This window comes from Oncorhynchus tshawytscha, linkage group LG08 (assembly GCF_018296145.1).
Source record: "Oncorhynchus tshawytscha isolate Ot180627B linkage group LG08, Otsh_v2.0, whole genome shotgun sequence".
Taxonomy (NCBI): domain Eukaryota; kingdom Metazoa; phylum Chordata; class Actinopteri; order Salmoniformes; family Salmonidae; genus Oncorhynchus; species Oncorhynchus tshawytscha.
The window spans coordinates 234,996-252,723 of NC_056436.1; positions in this window are offsets into that span (position 1 = coordinate 234,996).

Sequence of the window (17,728 nt, forward strand, 5' to 3'; positions counted from 1 at the left end):
AAATGTCTGGAGTAAAAAGTACATTTTTCATTAGAAATGTAGAGAAGTAAATGTTGTAAAAAAAATATAAATAGTAAAGTACAGAACCCATTAGGAAAGGGGGTGGGCCTTTCCTAATGGGTTCTCTATCGCTCCTCTATTCTATCTTCTCGTACTGCTACTGATGCTAGTACTGCTACTGATGCTAGTACTGCTACTGATGCTAGTACTGCTACTGATGCTAGTACTGCTACTGATGCTAGTACTGCTACTGATGCTAGCAGTGCTACTGATGCTAGCACTGATGCTAGCAGTGCTACTGATGCTAGCAGTGCTACTGATGCTAGCAGTGCTACTGATGCTAGCAGTGCTACTGATGCTAGCAGTGCTACTAAATCAAATCAAATTTTATTTGTCACATACACATGGTTAGCAGATGTTAATGCGAGTGTAGCGAAATGCTTGTGCTTCTAGTTCTGACAATGCAGTTATAATCCAACAAGTAATCTAACAATTAAAAAAAAAAAACTACTGTCTTATACACAGTGTAAGGGGATAAAGAATATGTACATAAAGATATATGAATGAGTGATGGTACAGAGCAGCTTAGGCAAGATACAGTAGATGGTATCGAGTACAGTATATACATATGAGTACAGTATATACATATACATATACTACTGATGCTAGTACTGCTACTGATGCTAGTAGTGCTACTGATGCTAGTAGTGCTACTGATGCTAGTAGTGCTACTGATGCTAGTAGTGCTACTGATGCTAGTAGTGCTACTGATGCTAGTACTAGTGCTACTGATGCTAGTACTAGTGCTAGTACTGCTACTGTTGCTAGTATTGCTACTGATGCTGGTACTGCTACTGATGCTAGTACTGCTACTGATGCTAGTACTGCTACTGATGCTAATACTGATGCTAGTACTGATGTTAGTACTGCTACTGATGCTAGTACTGATGCTAGTACTGCTACTGATGCTAGTGTTACGATAAGGCAAATAGGAGTGGCAATATCGTCCGCTATTATCCTCATTCATTTTCAGACCAGATTGTCAGACCCCGGTGCCTTGTCATTGTTGATAGACAACAATAATTTTCTCACCTCTTCCACACTGACTTTACGGATTTGAAAATTAGAATTCTTGTCTGTCATAATTTGTCAGTTAAACTTGGATGTGTAGTGTCAGCGTTTGTTGCTGGCATGTCATCCCTAAATTTGCTTATCTTGCCAATGAAACATTAAAGTAGTTATCAATATCAGTGGGCTTTGTGATGAAGGAGCCATCTGATTCAATGTTAACCATGCTGCATAATCTACATAATGTTATACAGCAGCAACCAATATCAGAGTATAGATTATACAGCATGGTTAACATTATGTAGAATAATATACAGCATGGTTAACATTATGTAGATTATACAGCATGGTTAACATTATGTAGATTAATATACAGCATGGTTAACATTATGTAGATTAATATACAGCATGGTTAACATTGTAGATTATACAGCATGGTTAACATTATGTAGATTATACAGCATGGTTAACATTGTAGATTATACAGCATGGTTAACATTGTAGATTATACAGCACGGTTAACATTGTAGATTATACAGCATGGTTAACATTATGTAGATTAATATACAGCACGGTTAACATTATGTAGATTAATAAACAGCATGGTTAACATTATGTAGATTATACAGCATGGTTAACATTATGTAGATTATACAGCATGGTTAACATTGTAGATTAATATACAGCATGGTTAACATTATGTAGATTAATATACAGCATGGTTAACATTGTAGATTATACAGCATGGTTAACATTGTAGATTATACAGCATGGTTAACATTGTAGATTATACAGCATGGTTAACATTATGTAGATTAATATACAGCACGGTTAACATTATGTAGATTAATATACAGCATGGTTAACATTATGTAGATTATACAGCATGGTTAACATTATGTAGATTATACAGCATGGTTAACATTATGTAGATTATACAGCACGGTTAACATTATGTAGATTAATATACAGCACGGTTAACATTATGTAGATTAATATACAGCATGGTTAACATTATGTAGATTATACAGCATGGTTAACATTATGTAGATTATACAGCATGGTTAACATTATGTAGATTAATATACAGCACGGTTAACATTATGTAGATTAATATACAGCATGGTTAACATTATGTAGATTATACAGCATGGTTAACATTATGTAGATTATACAGCATGGTTAACATTATGTAGATTATACAGCATGGTTAACATTATGTAGATTAATATACAGCACGGTTAACATTATGTAGATTAATATACAGCATGGTTAACATTATGTAGATTATACAGCATGGTTAACATTATGTAGATTAATATACAGCATGGTTAACATTATGTAGATTAATATACAGCATGGTTAACATTATGTAGATTAATATACAGCATGGTTAACATTGTAGATTATACAGCACGGTTAACATAGTAGATTATACAGCATGGTTAACATTATGTAGATTATACAGCATGGTTAACATTATGTAGATTATACAGCATGGTTAACATTATGTAGATTAATATACAGCATGGTTAACATTATGTAGATTAATATACAGCACGGTTAACATTGTAGATTAATATACAGCACGGTTAACATTGTAGATTATACAGCACGGTTAACATTGTAGATTATACAGCACGGTTAACATTGTAGATTATACAGCATGGTTAACATTATGTAGATTAATATACAGCATGGTTAACATTATGTAGATTATACAGCATGGTTAACATTATGTAGATTATACAGCATGGTTAACATTATGTAGATTAATATACAGCATGGTTAACATTATGTAGATTAATATACAGCACGGTTAACATTATGTAGATTAATATACAGCACGGTTAACATTATGTAGATTAATATACAGCACGGTTAACATTATGTAGATTATACAGCATGGTTAACATTATGTAGATTAATATACAGCATGGTTAACATTATGTAGAATAATATAATGAAATGTCTTGATGCTTACTGTTGGCTTTACAATGCAATAAAACAACTAACACAACCTTATCCTGTGTGTTTAATTCCTCCCCATAAAACTCCCTTTCTGGGGCTTGATTCAATCCGTAACGCTGAAGATCCGCGTTAATTGCACGATTGAAATGTAAACATAATTTCCGTTTGAGCTGAAATATGCAGCATTTACCATGAATGCAGTTTCCGCAAATGCAGGAACATTACCTTTTTAAAGAGCAACTGAAAACGGACTGTGGCATTTATATAAATCAGAAACATTTATTCTGGTGTCTAAATGGATTTCAAAGTAGAAATAGGATCACAAAGTCAGACTCGTCTAAAACGTAGTTTGGAACCTCAGTGCTTTGTAACGTCCCTCTGTTTAGATTATGTTTATAGTAACTGAGGTCTGGGGTTCGAATACTTTAGTTTACCTTCAGTCAGAAGGATGCTGGTAATACATGGTTCACATGGCATCCCACTGTCTGGCTACTGTAAAACATGGAACTGGAATCCTCAATTCTTCACTCATGCTGCCAAACATACCCTCGTAAAACTGACCATCCTACCGATCCTCGACTTCGGCGATGTCATTTATAACATAGCCTCCAACATTCTACTCAACAAATTGGATGCAGTCTATCACAGTGCCATCCGTTTTGTCACCAAAGCCCCATACACTACCCACCACTGCAACCTGTACGCTCTCGTTGGCTGGCCCTCGCTTCATACTCATCGCCAAACCCACTGGCTCCAGGTCATCTACAAGTCTCTGCTAGGTAAAGCCCCTTATCTCATCTCACTGGTCACTATAGCAGCACCCACCCGTAGCACGCGCTCTAGCAGGTATGTCTCACTGGTCACCCCCAAAGCCTATTCCTCCTTTGGTCGTCTTTCCTTCCAAGTTCTCTGCTGCCAATGACTGGAACGAACTGCAAAAACCACTGAAGCTGGAGACTCATATCTCCCTCACTAGCTTTAAGTTCAGCTGTCAGAGCAGCTCACATACAGCACATAGCCCATCTGTAAATAGCCCATCCAACTACAGTGCCTTGCGAAAGTATTCGGCCCCCTTGAACTTTGCGACCTTTTGCCACATTTCAGGCTTCAAACAAAAAGATATAAAACTGTATTTTTTGTGAAGAATCAACAACAAGTGGGACACCATCATGGACCTGATGATTCAAAAGATGACTGATAACATTACTAAAGTGATCGATGCTAAGATAAGAACTGTCTTGGAAGCAATAGCAGGCCATTCAGCTGAAATACAGAGGGTTGTGAAACGTGTTGGTGAGGCGGAAGGAAGAATTGCTGCAGTGGAAACTTCAACTACATCTATGGACGCTAAGATAAAAGCACTTGAGAAACAGGTGCGCAAAATGGCGGAGCACATTGACGACTTGGATAATCGAGGATGCAGATGCAATATTCGTGTTGTGGGACTCCTGGAAAATTCTGAAGGGACACGTTCAGTCAAATTCTTTGAGGAATGGATCCCTGGCTACCTACAAATGGACACTAAGGCTGGTCGTGTGAAGCTGGACAGAGCCCATCGCTCTCAAGCACCAATACCCGGTCCCAATCAGCGCCCACGGCCGGTGGTTATAAAGTTCCACAACTTCACCGACAAGCAACGCGTCATGGATGCGGCTAGAAACATCGGCTCTGATGGTAGTCAACATAAAGGTCCAAAGGTCTCATTCTTCAATGATTATTCCACAGCAGTTGTACGAAGACGCAAAGCGTTTGATGAGGCGAAGGCTCGACTCAGGAGAATGAAGATGGACTACGCACTGTTGTACCCGGCCACATTGAAGATTATGGTCAACGGATCACCTCTACACACCTGAAGAGGCTGCTGCGTTTATTGACTCTCTCGGGTAAATAACTTTAAGCTGCACCTCCACAGCATTGAATAACTTTGTTTATTTTTGGTTGAATCTGATCATGAAACAGTGGTGTGAGTCCTCACGTACTCCGGCTCAGTAATATTTGTATCTTTATTATTTTTCTTGCTAAAGTAATAGTCGCTATAGCTCAGGCTGAGATATGTGTGAATCCATATTGGTGCCCAGGCTTGGTTTTAGGTGGAAGAGCCTCAATCTTCTTCTATTGATTTTCTTTTCCATACATATAAAGGATGAGGCTATTGAGCGGCAATGCGGACTTAAGTGTCTACATTGGAGAGTTGAAATCCCCTGCATGTTAGCTAGTGGGAAAAACCCCTTTTGGATCTTTACATGTTTAGTATAGTTCGAGTTCAGGGTTCATATCATTTGTTTATGCTCAGTGAGCGAGGAGAGTTCAACACATGGAAAAGGGTACCACCCCACTTTTACAGATGGATCCAGTCTGGATATTGAATGGTCAAGATACAATGGCAGGTAACAGACTGCGTGTATGTACATGAAACATTAGAGGGAGCCATTACCCCATTAAAAGGAAGAAGGTACTGTCTTTTTTGAAAAAAGAAAATATTGATATTGCCCTGTTGCAAGAAACTCATTTGGATGATAAGGAGCACCTGAAATTACAACAAGGGGGGTTTGGTCAAGTGTTTTTCTCATCATTTACATCTAGAAGTAGAGGTGTAGTAATTTTGGTGAAAAATAACTTACCACTTAAGGTCTTGAATTGTGTGAAAGATAAATTTGGTCGCTTTGTTATAATTAATGGTACTTTACAAGGGCAGAACATTTCCATGTTTTATCTGCTAGGATAGGAAGCATAGTCATATCTGATCATGCTGAGGTGATCCTGGACATAAAACTCAACGGGGCATTCAATCGGTCAAGACATTGGAGGTTGAACACAACCATTCTTAAAGACCATACATTCACATCATATTTTATTACAGAGTTTAAAGCATTTTTCTCTATTAACTCTCAATCAACAGATAACCCCTAGCTCCTTTGGGAGACCTGTAAAGCGTATGCCAGGGGTCTGATTATGTCATACACAGCTACTAAGAGACGGAAAAAGCGGGAAAAGCAAAAAATGTTAGAGGGTGAATTAGGAACTAAAGAGAAGGACTACATTAAAACGTCCACTCCTGCCCTATTAAAGGAAATACCAGTCATTAGATCAACGTTAGACTCTCTCCTAACACAGGACGCTGAAAAGAAAATGAGATTTGTCAGGCAAAAGCTATATGAACATGGCGATAAGCCAAGAAAGTACTTGGCATACCTAGCTAAAAAGAGGGCTGACTCTCAGTCAATTGCTACTATTATTGATCTGATGGTAATCATTTATATGAAAATAAATTTATAAGTGACTCATTTAAGAAATTCTATACAAACCTTTATGCCTCAGAACTGCCAAAGGATGCACCCAAATTAATGGAGAACTTATTTTGTAAGATTGAGCTCCCTACTATCTCCAAAGAGCAGAGGTCCCTCCTTAATGCCCCTATTACCAAGGAAGAGATAATGTTCGCAATTAAGAATCTGCAAAATGGTAAGGCCCCAGGACCAGACGGGTTTTGTAGTGAGTTCTATAAAGAGTTCCATGGCCTGATCCTTGAGCCATTGCGTGATATGTTTAACCACTCATTTTCAAATGACCAACTCCCTCAAACGCTGAGAGAAGCCAACATTTCACTTATTCTCAAAAAGGGAAAATGTCCAGAGTCTTGTTCCTCGTACAGACCAATTTCCCTTCTGAATGTGGATAGAAAATAGCTTTCTAAAATTCTAGCCACAAGATTAGAGGACTCACTGCCACTAATTGTGAAAGGAGACCAAACTGGCTTCATTAGGGGCTGTAATTCATGCAACAATGTCAGGCGGCTTCTTAATGTAATTCAAGCCTACCAACAAAGTGCTGTGGATGGTCTTGTGCTCTCCCTAGATGCTGAGAAAGCATTTGATCGTGTGGAGTGGTCTTACCTATTATTTGCTCTAAATAAATTTGGTCTGGGGGACAACTTTATAAAATGGGTGAAAGTTTTATATGATGATCCTCAGGCTGCTGTCCTTACTAATGGGCTAAGGTCAATTAGCTTCTCTATACACAGAGGTACCAGACAGGGCTGTCCTTTATCCCCCCTCCTCTTTGCACTCATTATGGAACCACTGGCCGAGTCCATCAGGGTAGCGCCTGCTATACAGGGGCTGCTCATTGGTGATGTTCACCATAAAATAAGCTTGTATGCTGATGATGTCCTGATATTCATCTCTAGTCCAGAGACTTCAATTACATCTCTTATTAATATTATTGAATTATTCAGCGAATTCTCAGGCTACAAGATAACCTTACTAAGTCAGAGGCTATGCCACTTGGTAGCCTACACTCTGTACCTAATACTTCTCCCCCCTTCCCTTTTAAATGGTCTCCCTCAGGTTTCATGTATCTGGGTATATTTGTAACTCCTAAATTCCAGCTAATCTACAAAGCCAATTTTGTTCCCTTGTTTGATACAATAAGACAGGATCTGGAGCGCTGGAACTCTCTCCCGATTTCTTGGTTGGGTAGAATATCTCTCTTGAAAATGAACATTTTACCTAGACTACTTTACCCAATCCAAATGATCCCAGTATTTCTCTCCAATAAGGTAATAAAGGATGTAAATGGATGGCTAAGTTCCTTTATATGGAGTAAACGCAAGCCAAGACTTAAAATAGCAATATTGCAGCTGCCAAGTTCTATGGGCGGCTTAGACCTGCCCAATATCAGGTTCTATCAATGGTGTGCCCACCTGTGTTATATTTCTGACTGGATCACAAATGATGACTCCTCTATTTGGTTAGACATTGAGACTTCTCTTTCAAAATACCCCTTACAGGATCTTTTATTTTTCAGAAGTTTCAAGTCTGTAGAAGATCACTGCAATAATCCCGTTACACTTAACACACTCAAAGTATGGAGGTCAGTTCAACGCTTCCTGGGTAGGTCCAAACTAACCTCTGCTCTTACCCCAATTCTTAACAACCCAGATTTCAGTCCAGGATTGCTGGATGCTGGCTTTAACTTATGGCTTAATAAGGGCATACGCAGGCTAAATGACTTATTTGCTGATAAGATTTTGTTGTCATTTGAGCAGATGGTCGAGAAATATCGACTCCCAAAGCAGGACTTTTCCCACTTCCTACAAGTAAGACATATTCTGAAGAGCACCACCTTAATTGGTAACCCTGATGTGTCTGTCATTGAAAGAATGCTTTTTTCCCACAAAGGAAAATGTCTGTAAGTCTGTTTTATGATACTTTAAGGTCCTTTTCTGCTGTCAACACACAGAGGGTGAAACAAGTGTGGGAGAAAAAATTGTCTGTTACTATTGACGAAGAGATGTGGGAGGACATTTGGAGATATGCAAAAACAATATCTATATGTAACCGTACTAGAGCAATCCAATTAAGAATAATACACCGATTGCATATATCCCCAAATCGCAGACATGCTTTTAGCCCCACTTCCTCTTCCCCTCAGTGTCTTAAATGCAAAACTGATACAGGCACCCTAACACATTGTTTATGGTCATGTACCAAAATACAAAGATACTGGTCTGGTGTTCTGCAAGAAATTGAAAAGATCCTAGGGATTGATCTAGAATTGGACCCAGTTTCTTTACTGTTAGGTCTCCCTAGTAGGCATGTTACTTCTGTGGGTAAAAGGAGGCTTTGCAACATCCTTACCTTCGCAGCGAGGAAAAACATCCTTTTATAGTGGATTAGTGATAAGGTTCCTTCTATTGAAGATTGGCATAAGATACTATTTGAATGGGTGCCTCTGGAATATCTGACATGTACATTGCATTCTAAAACAGACCAGTTCTACAAAGTATGGGAACCTTATCTAAATTACCTAGAACCTGAGGTATCAGCTATTATGCTGCAAGGATTCTCTTAGAATGGCGGGGATCTATGTATTTCAGAACTACACTGTACGTTCCATGTGTGGAACCTAACCTCTTGGTTTAAACTGAGCTTTTTTGTTTAATTTCTGTTTGTAAGTTTGTTTAAAATGTATGTATTGAGAGACGCAATGATGGTGATGGGGTGAGAGAAGCACCGAGCGGGAAGAGGAAAATGGTGTACGTATGTATGTGTGTGTGTGCGTGCGCGTATGTATGCTTGTGTATATGCATGGGTATATGTATGTGTGTGTATGTATGTGTATGTATGTGTATATATATGCGTGTAGATATGTGTAAGTGGGTGCTGTTTTTCTTGTTTTTGTTCTGTGTGCTTTGTCTCTGTTGTTGTATCTCTTAATATGGGTGAAAATTGTGAAATTCCAATAAAAATACTGTTACAAAAAAAACAACAATAACGTGGCTATATACAGGCTACATACAAGGAGTACCGGTTCCGAGTCAGTGTAGCGGGGTACGAGGTAGTTGGGGTGATTTCCAACAGCCTGGAAGGGATCAGAGAACCAAACCTATGGGTTTGTAGCTTCAATCCTGCAGCACACACACACACCAACTGATTAATGGACTGCTGAATGTATATTTTCTCACTTTGTTTGCTCTTTTCCATATTCTGATCTCTGATAAGCTACCCAGGAAAGGGCTGAAAATAGCCCATAAATAGCCCACATGCACCTGTTAAGAAACAGATGGTTAGAACTGTTAAGGCTCAATGGATTGATGAGGAATTGAAAAACAGTTGTTGCTCAATATGCGATAATGTGACTAGAAAGATGTTGTAAACAACAGACAATTCCGGGGCAGAAAGCGTAAATTCTTGTTAATCTAACTGCAGTGTCCAATTTACAGTAGCTATTAGAGCAAAATATCATGCTAATGTTTGAAAATAGTGCACAAAAACAAAACACTTTTTTTCACGGCAACTGGTTTGAAACATTCCCCTCTGAAGGTAAATAATGTACTTACATTCAGTAATCTTGCTCTGATTTGTCATCCTGAGGGTCCCAGAGATAGAATGTAGCATTGTTTTGTTAAATAAAATCTATTTTTATATTCAAATGTAGGAACTGGGTTCTACAGTTTGACCCCACTGCTGTCTCTGGCTCACTTTTCCAATGAAGTAAAGTTAGGCAGGAAAAGCAAACAATGAACAGTGAGACATCGTATTCATGCAACAAAAAAAAGAATAATGAAAGAAAAGCATTGCCAGTGTGAATGTTGTAAAGTTAGTGTGGGAGAGGTGGGAAAATGATTGTTATCGATCAATAATGACAAACCTAATGGCATTGACAACTTAGATGGAAAGCTACTGAGGATGGTAGCTGACTCTATAGCCACTCCTATCTGTCATATATTTAGAGGGAAGTCTTTGTCCTCAGTCCTGGAGGGAAGCCAAAGAAATCCGCTACCCAAGAGTGGTAAAGCATTTTTTACTGGTTCTAACAGCAGACCTATCAGCTTGCTGCCATTGAGTTTGACCAAATACAATGCTATTTCTCTGTAAACAAATTAACAACAGACTTTCAGCATGCTTATAGAGAAGGGCACTCAACATGTACTGCACTGACACAAATGACTGATGATTGGCTGAAAGAAATTGATAAGAAGAAGATTGTGGGAGCTGTACTGTTAGATTTCAGTGCAGCCTTTTTATATTATTGACCATAACCTGTTGTTGAAAAAACGTATGTGTTATGGGTTTTCAACCTCTGCCATATTGTGAATTCAGAGCTATCTTTCTAATTGAACTCAAAGGGTTTTCTTTAATTGAAGCTTCTCTAATGTCAAACATGTAAAGTGTGGTGTACCGCAGGGCAGCTCTCTAGGCCCTCTACTCTTTTCTATTTTTACCAAAGCATGTGTGTCCATGTATGCTGATGATTCAACCATATACGCATCAGCAACCATAGCTGATGAAGTCACTGGAACTCTTAAAGAGCGGAAATCCCGTTACCGGGATCAAATTCGACAACATCCGGTGAAATCGGAGCTCGCCAAATTCAAAATACAAAATCGTAATATTAAACATTCATGAAAATACAAGTGTCTTACATTGTTTAAAAGCTTAACTTCTTATTAATCCAGCCGCTTTGTTAGATTTCAAAAAGGCTTTACGGTGAAAGCATACCATGCAATTATCTGAGGACAGCGCCCCACATACAAAAGCATTACAAACATTTTCCAACCAAGCAGAGGCTTCACAAAAGTCAGAAATAATGATAAAATCAATCTCTTACCTTTGAAGATCTTCCTCTTTTTGCCATCACAAGGGTCCCAGCTACATAACAAATGATTGTTTTGTTCGATAAAGTCCTTTATATCCCCAAAAAGTCAGTTTATTTGGTGAGCTTGAATCAGTAATCCACCAGTTTCCCTTGTTCAAAATGCATACAAATTAATCCCGAAGGTTACCGAAAAACTTCGTCCAAACTGGTCAAACAACATTTCATTTCTAATCAATCCTCAGGTACCCTAATATGTAAATAAACGATACAATTTAAGACGGAGAATAGTATGTTCATTAACGAAGTGCGCGCCCTCACCGACGGGCGCCACAACACTACAGCCAAACTGGGAGCCACTTAGAAATACTACAACTTCTAGCTCATTTTTCAAAAAACAAGCCTGAAACTCTTTCTAAAGACTGTTGACATCTACTGGAAGCCCTAGGAACTGCAATCTGGGAGGTATTCATTTGATATTCCCATAGACAGCCATTATAATGAGTGGTGAGCTCAAAAAAAGAAATTCCCAGATGAATTCTCTTCGGGTACAGGGCTCTCTTAGGGTAAATAGGGTAAATAAAATACACACAGCTCTGACACACCATACATGTGGTGTGTCAGCTTACCCCACCATACATGCCACCAGGGGTCTTTTCACAGTCTGCAAATACAGAACAAATTCAAAAAAGAATACATTATTATATAGAGACTTTATTGCATGGAACTCCCATCTCATATTGCTTAAATGAACAGCAAACCTGGTTTCAAAAACAGACAAAGTAACGCTGCATGGCACAACGCCTCTCTCTTATTTGACCTAGATAGTTTGTGTGTTTGTAGTACTACATGTGCATAAAAACAATGGGTTATGTCGTTTTGTCTATTAATGTTCTATATTATGTCATGTTTCATATTCTGTGTGGACCCCAGGAAAAGTAGCTGCTGCTCTCACTAATAAAATGCCAAATTCAGGAGAGCAGAGTGCATTGACTGTCTTTCACCACTAGATGGCACAGTTTAGTGACTGGCTTTAGCCATTTGAAAGCAGAGTGCAATGACTGTCTTGAGACACTAGATGGAAGTATGAGACAGCAGCATAGTGCTCCCAGCCTTCAGCACAAATTGAGTTCTCACCTCTCATTGGCTGAATGATGGTAATATTATTGCAGATGGTGAATACATTGTATTAAAGTGTTATTTCTATAGGTATGAACATAACCATCTGACAGTAATTATATATCCTCTGTGTGTGCTGTCTGGTGTGATCATATTTAAAACAGTTCTATATCTGGTGTGATCTAATTCTTAATCATCATCATCGTCATCATCGTCTTCAGATCAAATGAACCTAGCTGCTGTTTCACTCTGTTCTGTTCCTTGAGCTGTGTTGCTCTGCTGTTAAAATGAGTAAATGTTGACTCTCCCTCCTCGCCTCGCCCTTCTCTTTGTTCACTAATCTAGCAGCTTATCCACTCATTAAAATCCCTTCCATCAATATGCTTACTGAACTGAACCAACAGGGACAAACTCCATAGAAATATTGACGGTGAGAAACAACTCATCCAGAAGCAGTGTATGGGTTGTTTTTCAGCATGGCTGATCTGTCACACTGTTTATCACAGGTCTTTAGGAATTTACAATACTGGAGATTTTAAAGCTCTTTGTTACAATTATGTGCAAGGTTTATAGGTGTTGTTAAAAGAGTGGGGGCAAGAGTGTTCTGTTGGTCACATGGTGATGGTTAGTCGAGAGAGAATGCTGTGGTGGTGGTCTGGGCTGGTCAGGGTAACCTGGTGTTTGATAGGTGGTTGTCTGGGCTGGTCAGGGTAACCTGGTGTTTGATAGGTGGTTGTCTGGGCTGGTCAGGGTAACCTGGTGTTTGATAGGTGGTTGTATGGGCTGGTCAGGGTAACCTGGTGTTTGATAGGTGGTTGTCTGGGCTGGTCAGGGTAACCTGGTGTTTGATAGGTGGTTGTCTGGGCTGGTCAGGGTAACCTGGCGTTTGATAGGTGGTTGTCTGGGCTGGTCAGGGTAACCTGGTGTTTGATAGGTGGTTGTCTGGGCTGGTCAGGGTAACCTGGTGTTTGATAGGTGGTTGTCTGGGCTGGTCAGGGTAACCTGGTGTTTGATAGGTGGTTGTCTGGGCTGGTCAGGGTAACCTGGTGTTTGATAGGTGGTTGTCTGGGCTGGTCAGGGTAACCTGGTGTTTGATAGGTGGTTGTCTGGGCTGGTCAGGGTAACCTGGTGTTTGATAGGTGGTTGTCTGGGCTGGTCAGGGTAACCTGGTGTTTGATAGGTGGTTGTCTGGGCTGGTCAGGGTAACCTGGTGTTTGATAGGTGGTTGTGGTGGTGGTCTGGGCTGGTCAGGGTAACCTGGTGTTTAATAGGGCTCCAGATTAAAGCTAAGATCCCTTTGGAATACCTGCAATAGGTGTTAATGAAGGAGTTGTTAACCATAGGACATACACAGACATGGATTCTTGTTTGACTAACCTGCAATAGGTGTAGGTATTGGCCTGTCTCCCCCTGTCTGGTACAGGTACTCCCCCTTCTCACCCAAGCTTTAGCTCGCCTCCAGGACACATGCACTGTTGGGGCGAGTGAGGCTAAACTTATATTGGCCCCAACTCGTAATACATTGAAAAAAAATATTGTGCATTTTGCTATTTGCCTCATGACTACTGCATGCTTTGTTGACTATGAACTTTCTTGTTTACCCAACCGTGGGACAGTGTTTGTTCCCACACTCGGGACTCTGACTCTCTATTGGTTACACAGACTCTTGGCCTCCCATCCTATTCTAACCACCTCTAACTGGCTTTGTATTCATGTTAGCTGATGAAATTGCTGTACACCATGATCTTGTTGCCATCTAACGCACATTCAAATGTCATAAACTAACACTGCAGAGCTCTCACTGTCCTCTGACATGCCTTGAGTGTAATACTGCTGATGATATCTGGAAATGTGCACGTACACCCTGGCCCATCTACTCTTGCTAGCCTCAATATCTGGAAACGTGCATGTCCACCTTAGCTTTGTTTTTTTGAAACGTTTGTTTTAAAGTGTATTGGAAGTTCTTGGTAGCTAGCTAGCTTCTTAGTTTGGACACTGTGATACAGATGGCATCAGTTGCTGGGACTGCTTGTCTCTTTCCAGTGATCATGCCGACCAAGGACGGGTCTGAGGAGCTATTTGGCGTTGCAACTAGCCTAGCTGCTAGCTATCTGCATATCATGCTAGTGGGGTTTTCTTGAACGCAGCCCGCAATGCGGTTAGCCATTGTGGCTGGGTCCGCAGATTGTCCCGGGTTTGCGGCTGTCTAGAGCCCTGTTATTTGTTGTTTTCAATCTTCCCTGTGACCTGCCCTGTCTGGCACTGCGAGGAGTAACAGCATCACTGCGATTATGCTGTGGTACTTAGAGGTAATTTGTGGTTTAGTACAGTACCCTGCGTCACCACTTCATTGCTCCAGACCACCACAAGAGGGAGTTAGAGCACTGATTATGCTTTTGTCTCTGACAATGAATAGATGACATAAACCTAAATAGAAACTGATAATTGTGCACAACTTCAGTATTACTTACTAAAACTGTTGTTACACTAAGGTTTTTATTATTTTATTTTGTTAGGATTATTTTGGTCTTACTGTAGTACTGTAGCCCACTCCCGACCAGTCACATTATACAGTGCCTGAGTGGCGCAACAGTCTTAAGACACTTCATAGCAGTGAAAGCTGTGTTGCTACAGATGCTGGTTCAATACCTGTGCCGGCCTCGACTGAGATGACTGTAGGTTTTTGGTTTCTCTCCCTCTAAAAACAGAAATAAATCATTCTAAATAACAAACTGGCTTTATTTACAAATTAGTAACAATGTCTCACCCCATGTTCAAGAATGGCCTTTTTCTTGCTAATTTTAAGTTGTTTGAAAACGAAAATCATCTCCGCTGTTGCGGATGAACAGTTTGTTTGTTTAACTCTGTCTGTAAACATGCTGGATGATTCAGAATCCATTGAAGAACGATTCATTGACGAGAGATACATGTACTTACAAACTCAAAGAAACATGTCGCTGGTTTCGGAGGATTCAAGCATTGTTAAGGACAACCAACCCAATCAACAAAACAAAACCAGGTTGGCCAATAGGTATCAACGATGGAACCAAACCATCCCCTAGTAAGAGGGCGAGTGGGGAGAGGTTTACTGATATGGATGTTGACTTGTTAAAATCCATCAATGAAAGGCTTGCCAAACTTGATATCTTGGATATATTACGAGAGGACATCAATGCATTATGTGCTAGTCTAGAACTCAGCCAACGTCAGATTGATGATCTAAGGAAAGAGAACACGGCGCTGAAAGGTACTGTAGACTCTATTCATAGCAAGGTGGAGGGAGTGCAAAGGAAGAACAAACAACTTAAAGAATCATTGCTTGATGTACAGTGTCGATCAATGCAGAACAATCTAACATTCTCAGGGATACCCGAGAATGACAACACCAGAGGCTGTGAGGACACAGTCCGAGACTTTATGTCAACTCAACTAAAACTGGCCACTGATGTTGTGCGTAATGCCATTTTCTCCAGAGTCCATAGAATGGGCAAGGCCTCTGGAAATAGGCCACGGGCTATTATTGCAGGTTTTGATACATTTAAGCAAAAGGAAATGACAAAGAAGATGGGGAGAGAACTCAGAAACACTGATTTTGGAATGAATGATCACTTCCCCACCGAGATCAATGAAAGGAGAAAAAAAACTATATCCCATCATGAAGGAAAATCGTTGCCTGAATCAGCGAGTCTCCATGGTGATGGATAAACTTTATATCAACGGCAATTGTACCAGGACTCTAGAGTAACACCCTGGTTATTTTAATTTAATGTTTAAAACTGAGTTTGTGTGTTGTAGTATATCATGACAACTTCAACTATAACGAATACATGCTATATTGATCTCCACTTGATAAGGAAAGGGCTGCATATAGCTCAGGTTAATGTATGTAGTCTTCCTAACAAAATACATGAAGTTTTTAACTTGGTCAACATAAATCATATTCATATTTTGACTCTGACCGAAACGCATTTCGATGCATCTGTAAATGATGGGCAAATTAACATTCAAGGATATAGTCTACTGAGAAGAGACCGGAAAAGGAATGGTGGGGGTGTAGCACTGTATATTCAGAATCATATACCCTTTAAGAGGAGGGATGACCTTAATGTAGGTCAAATAGAGGCACTATGGGCTCAAGTACATCTGCCTCACCAGGCACCCATATTGGTAGGATGTGTGTATAGACCTCCTAGCTCTAAGGTGTCCTATCTGGATGACTTATGTACTGGGTTTGTCCAGGCCACAGATAGCAACAGAGACGTATTTATCTTGGGTGATTTTAATATAAATTGGAAGGATCACAATAATTTGAATAGAACAAAATTGATGAGATATGCCGAGAACTGTGGTTTGAAACAAATGGTTAATGATACTACTAGATCTTCAATTAAGTTGGGTCATCGTTCAGACACATGCACTGACCTGATCTTCTGTAATATACCATTGCAATGCTTAAAAGCCAGATCAATGCCAGTGGGCTGGACAGACCATAATATTGTGACCATAACGATGAACACCAAGGTTCCAAAGAAACCTCCTAGGATTGTGGTCAAAATACATTTTAAAACATTTAATCATGAGTTATTTCTAAATGATTTGGCTGCTGTACCCTGGGAGCTGATTTATCTAGAGGATGATTTAAATCACACTACAGAATGTTTTATTGATTTGCTCACTGAGGTAATGGACTATCATGCCCCTATAAGAAAGAGAACAGTTGGTGCCCGTCCATCTCCATGGATTGATGATGAACTGGGAGAAGTTTTTTCTCAAAGAAATATGGCAAAAGTCTTAGCAGCCAAGTCAAAATTAGAAATTGATGAACAGAATTATAGAACATTACGTAATTATGCAGTTAAATTGAATCGAAAGAAAAAAAAGTTATTTTACAACAATGCTTTTACTGATTGTAAAAATGATCCTAAAAAGGTATGGAACACAGTTAAGGGCTTACTTGGTACATCTATCTCATCATGCCCATCTAGTGTGGAGGTTGACGGGAGAATAATAACAAAACCAGTTGATGTTGCCAATCATTTTGCAGATTGTTTTACACAGAAAATTTAATTACTGAGCAACAATGTAAACATACATTCTTCCAAACAAGCTATGGTCCAATGGATTGATGATCATATTATGAGCAATAAGATCTGCTCTTTTAGTCTACAAACGGTGTCAGTGGAGGAGGTGTTAAACCTATTGAAGTCATTACCTGATGGTAAATCTACAGGTTATGGTCTTATGGACAATTTTTTGCTTCGCTGTACTGCTCCCCAGATTGCAGTTCCACTGAGATACATATTTAATTGGTCACTGGAAAAGGGGATGTTTGCGAATGTATGGAAGCATGCGAAACTGTGTCCCATTCCGAAAGACAGCAAAGAACCCATTACTCCTGCCAATAGTCGACCAATTAGTCTACTCCCTTCACTCAGTAAGATATTGGAGGGTATTGTGAGTAGACAAATGTGGG